At 41.2% G+C, this 10,014-nt stretch overlaps 1 long non-coding RNA gene across 23 annotated transcripts; it reads left to right on the top strand.

Moving 5' to 3' along the window:
- The first annotated feature begins 1,930 nt into the window (after positions 1 to 1,930).
- LOC123092033 (uncharacterized) lies at positions 1,931 to 8,893 on the top strand. 23 transcript variants are annotated; one of them, XR_006444128.1, is made up of 11 exons: positions 1,942 to 2,582; positions 2,659 to 2,732; positions 2,859 to 3,011; positions 3,119 to 3,262; positions 3,345 to 3,498; positions 3,760 to 3,849; positions 3,923 to 4,119; positions 4,589 to 4,896; positions 5,047 to 5,157; positions 5,668 to 5,771; positions 6,002 to 6,562. It is a non-coding gene; the product is annotated as an uncharacterized lncRNA (long non-coding RNA). The 23 variants fall into 23 exon arrangements; XR_006444124.1 differs by having other exon boundaries at positions 1,931 to 2,582; positions 4,565 to 4,896; positions 5,047 to 5,771; XR_006444120.1 differs by having other exon boundaries at positions 1,939 to 2,582; positions 5,047 to 5,771.
- The last annotated feature ends 1,121 nt before the right edge of the window (positions 8,894 to 10,014 follow it).

Below are 10,014 nucleotides of genomic sequence, written 5' to 3'. Positions count from 1 at the left end.
CGCCGCTATACTATGCTTTCACAACTTGACTTCAAAATATTTGGTTTGGAGACCATCAAAGATTAATATGTGCATGATGCTGATTTTAAAGATGTAATGCAGAATTGTAAAGAAGGAAGAATGTGGAACAAGTTCGTCGTTAACGATGGATTTGTGTTTCGTGCTAACAAGCTATGCATTCCAGCTAGCTCCGTTCGTCTTTTGTTGTTGCAGGAGGCGCATGGAGGAGGATTAATAAGACACTTTGGCGTGAAGAAGATAGAGGACGTACTTGCTACACATTTCTTTTGGCCAAAGATGAGACGGGATGTTGAGCGTTTTATTGTTGGCTGCACTACATGTCAAAAAGCTAAGTCACGACTCAATCCTCATGGTTTATATATGCCGTTACCTGTACCTAGTATTCCTTGGGAGGATATATCTATGGACTTTGTTTTAGGTTTACCTCGAACAAAGAAGGGGAGGGATAGCATATTTGTTGTCGTGGATAGATTCTCGAAAATGGCACACTTTATACCATGTCATAAAAGCGATGATGTTGTTAATGTTGCTGATTTGTTCTTTCGTGAAATTATTCGCTTGCATGGTGTGCCAAATACTATTGTTTCAGATCGTGATACTAAATTTCTTAGCCACTTTTGGAGATGTTTATGGGCTAAGTTGGGGACTAAACTGCTTTTTAGTACTACTTGTCACCCCCAAACTGATGGACAAACTGAAGTAGTCAATAGAACGTTGTCTACTATGCTTAGGGCTATTTTGAAGAATAATAAGAAAATGTGGGAGGAATCCTTGCCTCATATTGAATTTGCTTATAATCGTTCATTGCATTCTACTACTAAGATGTGCCCTTTTGAAGTTGTGTATGGTTTCCTACCTCGTGCACCTATTGATTTGTTGCCTCTTCCATCTTCGGAGAAGGTTAATTTTGATGCTAAACAACGTGCTGAATTGATTTTAAAAATGCATGAGTTAACTAAGGAAAACATTGAGCGTATGAATGCTAAATATAAACTTGCTGGAGATAAGGGTAGAAAACATGTTGTGTTTGCACCTGGAGATCTTGTTTGGTTACATTTGCGTAAGGATAGATTTCCGGATTTGCGCAAATCAAAGTTAATGCCACGTGTTGATGGTCTCTTTAAGGTGTTAGAGAAAATAAATGATAATGCATATAAACTTGAGCTGCCTGCAGATTTTGGGGTTAGTCCCACTTTTAACATTGCAGATTTGAAGCCTTATTTGGGTGAGGAAGATGAGCTTCCGTCGAGGACGACTTCATTTCAAGAAGGGGAGGATGATGAGGACATCAATACCATTGTTACACCCACAGCCCCTACTGCTACATACACAGGACCAATTACTAGAGCTCGCGCACGCCAATTAAATTATCAGGTACTTTTGTTTCTTGGTAATGATTCTAATGTTCATGAGAATATTATGCTGCCTAAATTGGATATATTTGTTTTGCTTACAAATGAAGGGCCTAGCTTGGAGAAGGATGAACATTGGAGCAAGAACAAGCATGGAGATGATGCCATGCGCAAGGGGAACAAGAACGGAGTTACAAGTGATGATTTCAGGACTTTGAAGCCACCATAATGGGTGCATGAAGCCTTGGACGAAATATACAAGATGCCACTTCATAAATTTCGTCCCGAGGCTATTATAGGTGCTGCGTCACCTTTTTATTGAGCCAGGCACATGTAATTTCGAAATACATAAGTATAGGCTATTTTTAGAGTCCGTATGTGTGGGGAAACAAGAGATAGGGTTGATTTCGGACCCCTCCACCAAGGGCCACGAAATTCCCCTCTCTTCCTCCATATATACAGCCCTTAGGGCACCGTTTAGATTTTGGGTTTTGTTTCGATTAAAGTTCGCCATAGCTGCAACTTCGCGTACTTCGTTTGTGTTCAACGACCAGACAAAGGCGTCACAGAATCCTACCTTGATCAATAAAGCTTTCATCTTATATTCGCAATATCCAGATTGCAATCTCAGTTTCTTGCTTGTTCTTCGTTTGCTCGCACGAAACAGCCCCTCGTGGTCAGATTGATCATGCTCCGTCGTGGTCAATAACCTCTCGGAGTTGGTTTAGCGATTGCTAAGGCGCGACGTCCTCGCATGTTCGTAATCGGATCGTCAAAGTCGACTTCCACCAAAGCGATATTCATCATCTCATCGAAAGACGGGACACCTTTGCCTCTATCATATGCGGTCGTCGGTGGCGCCTGGTTGCAAATCCGGCGCAAGTTAGTCGAGTCAGCCGATGGTGAGGTGAAGGAGCAGAGTAGGCGACCCGTCGCGATGGGATGAGGCTACAGGGAAGAGGGTCATGTCCCGTGGTGGCCCAGATGCAGCCGCCCCATGGCGGGCCTCGACGAGCACGGCCTCGATCCGGCCTCAGCCGGAGGACCTCGAGCCAAGGAGTGCGGCCTCGATTGGGACTCGGCATCTGGGGCGACGACGGAGGAGGAGGGGAAAGGAGGGGAGCAGCAGCTAGCATCTGGGGCGGCGGCGGCTGGACTCCATGAGCTGGTCGAGGTGCTTCATGTCAAGGAAGCAGCTGACAGTGCAAGGTATAGAAGAGGGAATCTGTGTGATTAGTCTCCTCCTTCCCTTCTCTTCTAACCATCTTCTCTTCTTTGGAGCTAGCTGAGTGATCCACGGCGAGGAAGATGGGGAAGACAGAGCCAACACCGCCGATTCCCACGGACCACTTCAGTTAGGTGCCTTCCATACTTCCTCCTTCAGGATTTTCAATCCAAGCTTAGTTTTGCTTTGAATCTATATATGCTTCTACATGATATTTAGTTTCTGTACTATGCGCTTGACAAAATGACAAGGCCGTGCAGCAGAGCATAAAATGGAGCCGGCAACAGGGATGATGGGATAAACAATGGTGGCTGAACAGTGGAAACCCGAAGCTGGCTGAGAAAGAGGGAGGCAGTGCGTGGCGGAAGAGGGCGTCCATGTGGTATCCGTTTCTGGTCATCTTCAGCTTGCAGGTTGCTGAATTTTCTCCTGTTTTGCTGCTTCTCTTTGATCAGTAGAACAAGTCGCACAGCATGTGTTTGCATAAATGCTTCTCACAGATGAAGGCTTCTATGTGCAGGTGAGCGGTTTAATAAAATTGTAGCCAGTCCATACTACATGCTCCCAGAGGTATTAAAGCACAAGTGTGGCCCTGAAATCGATGTCTGGATTGTAGGAGTTATACTTTACATACTTCTTTGTGGTGTGCAAACATTTTTGGAAGGTACTTACTTTCCTTGATTGGGCAGAATATATGTTGTGAAGAAATTAAAAATCACCTTACAAATTGTTGTGATGTTGTGCAGATTCTGAACAGGGAGTAGCACAAGCAATTATGTGCTCAGTGGTAGATTTCAAAAGAGACCCAATGCCCAGAGTATCTGAGCCTGCTAAAGACTTTGTTCGACAGACGCTGGATCCCAATCCCAATCACACGGTTTACTACAACACACGTACTCGGTGAGCATTAGTGATGTTACCTTTCCCATTGTGTAATAGCATACAGAATGTTTTCTCTCTCTCATAATGGTGAATTCAATCTTACATTGGGGTATGTCTTTTTTATGCCATAGCCATGACCAATTGATAATTAACTTGCAGGGTTTTAATAATTGCATCAGACAATTTCACTATTTATTTTGTGGCATTGTTGATTGCATCAGTAGAACATCCATGGTTACATGATTCTAAAAAGAATCCTGACATTTCTCAATATAATAGGTGGTGTCTGTCGGTAGGATCTCCCTAAACATGTGTCATCAAATCCAACTGCAAGCTACACGACAAGCTATGATTGAATACCATGTACAAGTATGGGGACAGAATCTTCCATGTAGCTACGAAGCTATGCTTTGTTGTATACTGACTTTGTTGCTTGCTGCAGCTGACCTGCTGATTTTGCTGCTGTGCTGGTCAGGGAGTGCGTCCACTGACATACGGACACAAGAGATATTCAGTTATGAGGATTAGGATATTAATGATCGTTCAGTCATTGAGGATTAAAAGAGGCATCAATGCTCCAGTAGAGGTGGTATTGAAGTCGTGGCTGTCAGTAGACCTTTTATTGATGCTAACTACATGGTAAGGAAATAATGCTATATGATTTTCATATTTTGTGCTATGAGATCTTCTGCAACTGAATTCGAAGTTAAAGCATTGAACTCAGTTTTGCAGTAGTTAGTTCAATACTACTTTGTATCAAAATTTCATCAAACCATGTTGCACTGTATTTCGAGCATAGAAGCATTTACTTAACACCTAATTTTACGCAATTAGGTTCCTACTTTTTTCTGTTATTAGGTGCAACGACAAGAATCATCCAGTGTGTGCGTCCTAACTGCTGCCTTGCTGCGTGCGTGTGTTCTTGATTGTTGTGTGCGTGCTCGCTAGGTTACTGCTGGTGCTTTGTCGCTGGGTGTTGGGCTGTTGCTGGCCTGATGTTGATGCTTTGCTATATATATTTGTATGATGCTTGTATCTTCTATGCTTTGTTATATACTGACCTTGTTGCTTGCTTGCTGCTGAGATGCTGATTTTGTTGCTATCCTAGCCATGGAGTGAGTCCAGTGACATACAGATATGAGAGATATTCGGTTATGAGGATTGGGGAAATTAATGATCATTCAGTCATTGCGGATTTGAAAGGAGACATCAAGGCAGCAAATGGGGCAGTATTTTGATCTCATTTCATCTGACGCATTGAATATTTGTTGTCTTCTTTACATGCCACCAAGTTCATGTTGCTTTTCTTGTATGATTATTTTGTAGTCTGCTCCACTGTGAACTTAAATGAAGACCTAGGTTGATTTCTAATTTGTGAATGTCATTGAGCTGCTGCTACACACGCTGAAAGATTGGGTTGGTAGACTGATGTACATTTGTTCAGTTCTTCCATTGTTTAGATGATTCAGAATTTGGCTCAGGCCAGTGGATAAAATATGCTTATTTGCATGGTTGCTGGTGTATGTTGGTCATGCATCTAAACTCACTTACTTCCCATGATTTTAGGATGGCTGCTAAGCTTCTCCTTTTGCTGAAAAGTCTATGGGCGAATGTGTTGCTGTGGATAGCTTGCCTGTATGCAGAATCTATCCTTAGATTCTATGAGATGATGCATTGGTGTGGTCAGCCTACCTGTGTGCAGAATCTTTGTTTACATTTTGTCAGAATTTTGCTTTCTTCCTTATTGTTCCCATGGCGGTCTGATCCTGTAGATAAATCGTGTGCGTGTCTATGATCTACTATGTCTGGTGCATGTCTATGTAGTTATCCGATGCATGTCTATGTAGTTATCTGTTTAATAAACTTATACTTAGTTGGGTTGTCTGGAGAGTATAATATGGTTGAATGATTGTTTGCATGATCATATCATCATTTGGGGGATTGGTTTGAGTTCCTCAGGAAATTTAATTGTTCTGCCATAAAACTTCACTGTGAAAATTTTAATTTCCAAGTTGACGTTCGGTCATATACAGGAAAAACTCACATTTATTTGTATCTCAACTTTATTGGTTTATTTAACTATGTATATTATAAGATTGGAGATGGAAAAACTTTTGGTTTTGAATGTGTCTTCTGTAGTTAGCAAACTGTTGCTATTCTTGCAGTCTATGAGAGCTAAATTTACAGGGCGAGACTAGATCCCATCTGTTTGGATTCATCGTGTGCATTGGAGCCACTGCTGCAAGAGCGTTGAACACTGTGTTGCAAGTAATTCTTCTGTCGTCCGAGGGGTAATCATTTTTTCTCTGCATTTGTGTGGATGACAGATTATGAACGGATGCTCTATACAATCCATGAGCAAAATATGTAGATAAAATATAGAAGCTTCTAGGATTTGTCTTTTTTGGTATATATACCGGGTGTTGTGTATATACTTCTAGGCTGTGGTATTTAGGTATATCTTGGCTTTTCCCTCTAAAAAAGGTAGATCCTGACTTTTGACTACTTTGTTGTCTTGTAGGGAGAAACTTAATTCTATGAACCTGCTCTTGTACATGGCTCCAATTGTTCTCATTCTCTTGCTTCCTGCTACCCTCTTTATGGAGGATAATGTTGTTGGCGTTACAACAGAACTGGTCAAAAAGGATTTCACTATTGTTTGGTTGCTGTTGTTCAACTCTTGCTTGTAATATCCTGTCAATTTCACCAATTTCTTGGTGACGAAACATACTAGCGCATTGGCACTACATGTACGCCATGCTTTCTCACTGTTAATTAAATTCATTCTCATGCATAAGTTACTGGAGCATAGTTTAGCAGGTTGTGCAAGAGGTTCTACCACCTTGTATTCCCTCCGTCCGAAAAAGCTTGTCTCTCAAATGGATGTATCTAGCATCAAGTTAGTGCTAGATACATCCATTTGAAGAACAAGCTTCGGACAAGTTTTTTTCAGACAGAGGGAGTAGATTTGATTTAAAAATGTAGTAAAATGATCTATAATCATCAGTTCATGACAATGTATATAACTCACATCTGCAGCAGAGTATGGCTTTTAATTAATGTAATGTACCTTTGGAGGTAACATAGAGAATAGGGTTATAATATTTGTTCCAAATATGATGTAGACTACTTTTTGGATTATAATATTTGTTCCAAATATGGGTGGATGGCTGTTTTTTTTTCATCTGTGTCAACCCCGGTCAGTTGCTGAGCTTACAAATATGCTTACTGCCACTATCTCTTTTTACTAGAAATGCTTATCACAATTCTTTATTTATTTTTCATAAGTCCTATGGGGCACACAATTTTAGGTTTTTTTGACATTTTGTTATCTCGGCTTGTTCCACAATTAAGTGGAGTAATACCTGATTTTTTTAATAATGGTATAACATGAATATGCCCTTGTTAATAGTATTGGCATCTGTGCCAAGTAAGCCCATAACTAAATTTAGCTGCGTGCGTGATACACTTGAAGAATCTTATGGATTTGTTACCATATGTGCTTGCCCGCAACTAAACCATGAATTTTATTATTCAATACACATTTTGATTCAGTAGGTCTCTGCGCCATTTGGCGATGACACTCTTGCTCTAAAAAAAGGCTCTGTACTCAGTTTTATTCCATAGGTTCTAGGAGACCCTTTGTGTAAACGATAGGTCGCAAAAACGTTGTATATTTTGTGACATAGGGAGAAACTTTATCACCAACTAAAGGCTTTGATATGCAAATAATTCTCTGTTCAAAGTCAAGATCATATATGCCTAAGTTGAGAAAATAGTGGCTTTAAGTTCTTCGTTTAAATTGGGCTTTCGCTCCACTTTGTTTCAAGTTCTCAACTGTTTGAATACGGAGAAGATAATTACAACCATTTTTTCTCCCGCCTTATTACATCTTGATATTAGACGGCTGAAAATGACATTACATATTTTGAAAGAATTGTTCTTATCTTTACGCATTACAAAGATACAAACAATTGCTACATTGGAAAATATTATTTTTCCAGATTTCTCTGGGTTTGACCTGGGACCTTGTGTCATTTGGCGCAACGGATAATTTTGTTCACGGTACTTGCTTATGACGTTTAAGTTGGCATACATGCCTGCCCATGAACAAGTCTTTTTTTGTGGGAACCGTGAACAAGTCTATTGATACATGTTCTTTTTTCAAAGCACACGTGTTAGTGAGTCTCAGCGCTATTTGCGAACATGATTTCAAATGGGTTTCTACAAACATGGTAGCAAGTAGTTTGTGCTACAAAATTGAAATGTGTGTATACATCTCATTATGGATAACAATCCACCATGTTTCTTATTAAAGGGCATTAAACCATGGATACTTTTTTTCATTGTGCACATGGATTTAGTGTGCCTCCACGTCATTTGGCACAATGGGTCCATGATAACCATATTGTCAACTAAAACAATGCTTCCTTAACTGGTGCACGTGTTATACATTTATACATTTTTTTTTCAAACTTGGATTTTGCAGCTTGATAATCATATTTGCAATATAGCATGGTAAAAAAAATGAGCTTTCTACTACCGATGTCGAATAGGTCCTTGCAAAATGAAACTATTTTCATCGACAACATGTCTTTAGCGGGTCTCTGCGCCATTTGACGCAACGGGTCAACTAGTTTAAATTATTTATAAGCCCTTTATGTGGTGTCGCTCAGACGCCCGACTGTGGCATGCTTGCTATTTAAATTATTTGTAAGCCCTTTGTATGGTGTCGCACAGATGCCCGACTGTGGCATGCTTGTTATTTGTCTTATTTATAAGCCCTTTATGTGGGGTCGCTCAGACGCCCGACTGAGGCATGCTTTATATTATTATCCTTTCGAGGCGTCGCTTCAGACACCCGATCGGTGCATTCTATCCCTACTCTCTGATCGCATATTCATGTTTTATATAAACAACCCGCTTGCATGCATCATGGATTTTTATTTCGTGACTGACATTGTGATCATAGAATATTTCGAAGCATGATTATCATTTGTTATATTATACCAGTGTTCATAATGTTTGCGAGTACATTCAAAATACTAACTGGCTTGTCCCTGGCTATTGTCTTGGCCAGATTTCTTGCATGGAGAGGAGCGTTGCGATGACACCTCCAGAACCTACGCAATGATGAAAGCAGCCTCGCGAAGATAGGAGTTATCCTGGTTAGTTGTTCCTGTGGGAAATGGAGTCCCATGGCCACTGATGAACCACAAACCACTTCCGTCATCTACTACTAGAAACCATTTGTTGTACTCATAGGCCAGAATGGTCTTGTACTACATATTTTGCATTTTGCTTGGAATTTCTGTATCAAGTTGGTGTCTCATCAGCTAACAGTAATCCTAGGGATGGTGAGCACAAGGACCATCTTCTGGGAAATAATATCCCGAACATCCGGTCGCTACAACTATTGTAATGTGAAAGGACAGGACTACTAGGAGCGAACTACCGTAATGTTAAAGGACGGCTGGGGACGAGTAGGAGCGGACTGCTAACGGTTTTCCAATTGTAAAAATGCTGAGTGGGGCACGCGAACGGCAGGGCTTCCATGCTACCATGATACGGGCTTCCAAGAGCCCTTGGATCTGCGAGCGAACGGTTGCATGGCGTTATTCTAGACCTATGGGTGAATATCCTATCCTGGAGGGTTATTCTGCAAATTTTCAGCAACTTAGCATGCGACCGTTCGATCTCAGATCCAAGGGCTGTCAGCAGCCCGTATCATGGTCGCGCCTACCACGGCCGTCGCCTCGCTCGCGTGGTCGCGCCCTTGGAGATTTCAGACAGCTATAAATGAGCATTTTTTTGGCCTAGTTCACATGCATGAAACTACTCCCTCCGTCCAGGTGCGTTAGGCTGTTTGATGTTGGCATGTCATACATAGTCATCACTTAGTCACTCATACAACAAGGTTTGCTGTAAGGTTGGCCATAAGAGTAATCTTTTTTACTTCTCTCTATCTCTTTCTTCGTAATCCCTCTGTTTCAGTTTACAAGTCCTGCACGTATACCTAGGTTGTCAATTTTATCACCGTAATATAAACTATATGACACAAAAATTATACTACTTGAAAATAGAATGTCTGGAATTAATAATGGTGTGTTTTTTGTGATACTGTATATCACTTCTATTAGGTTGGTCAAATTGACGACCTAGGGGTATGCGCACGCCTTGTAAACTGAGAGAGAGGGAGTAGTATTTATTGCGTTTGCCAAAAGTAGTATACAGTACTTGGCACCTGTATACCATGGAGCTGGTCAGGAATTGGGAGACTCACGCCGGTCGTAGCGTCACAGTTAAAATGATAATGACAAGTCAAATCACAGGGCCCCACCTATCGAGCAGTAACTCGATGTCAAATCACACAACCCTACGTTTACAGCAGCCTACTCCCTCATCTACTCGCCTCTAGGCAGTATTGCCCTGCCTACTGCGCGGGAAAAGACCCACCCTCGACTTTTAAATATAATTTTGTATACATGGATTGCGCCATGGAGCAAAGCCTCAAAAAAACGTCGGTACACATGT

Source organism: Triticum aestivum, chromosome 4B (assembly GCF_018294505.1).
Source record: "Triticum aestivum cultivar Chinese Spring chromosome 4B, IWGSC CS RefSeq v2.1, whole genome shotgun sequence".
NCBI lineage: Eukaryota > Viridiplantae > Streptophyta > Magnoliopsida > Poales > Poaceae > Triticum > Triticum aestivum.
The sequence above is the reverse complement of the archived record's forward strand: the minus strand, read 5'-3'. Positions and strand labels throughout refer to the sequence as shown.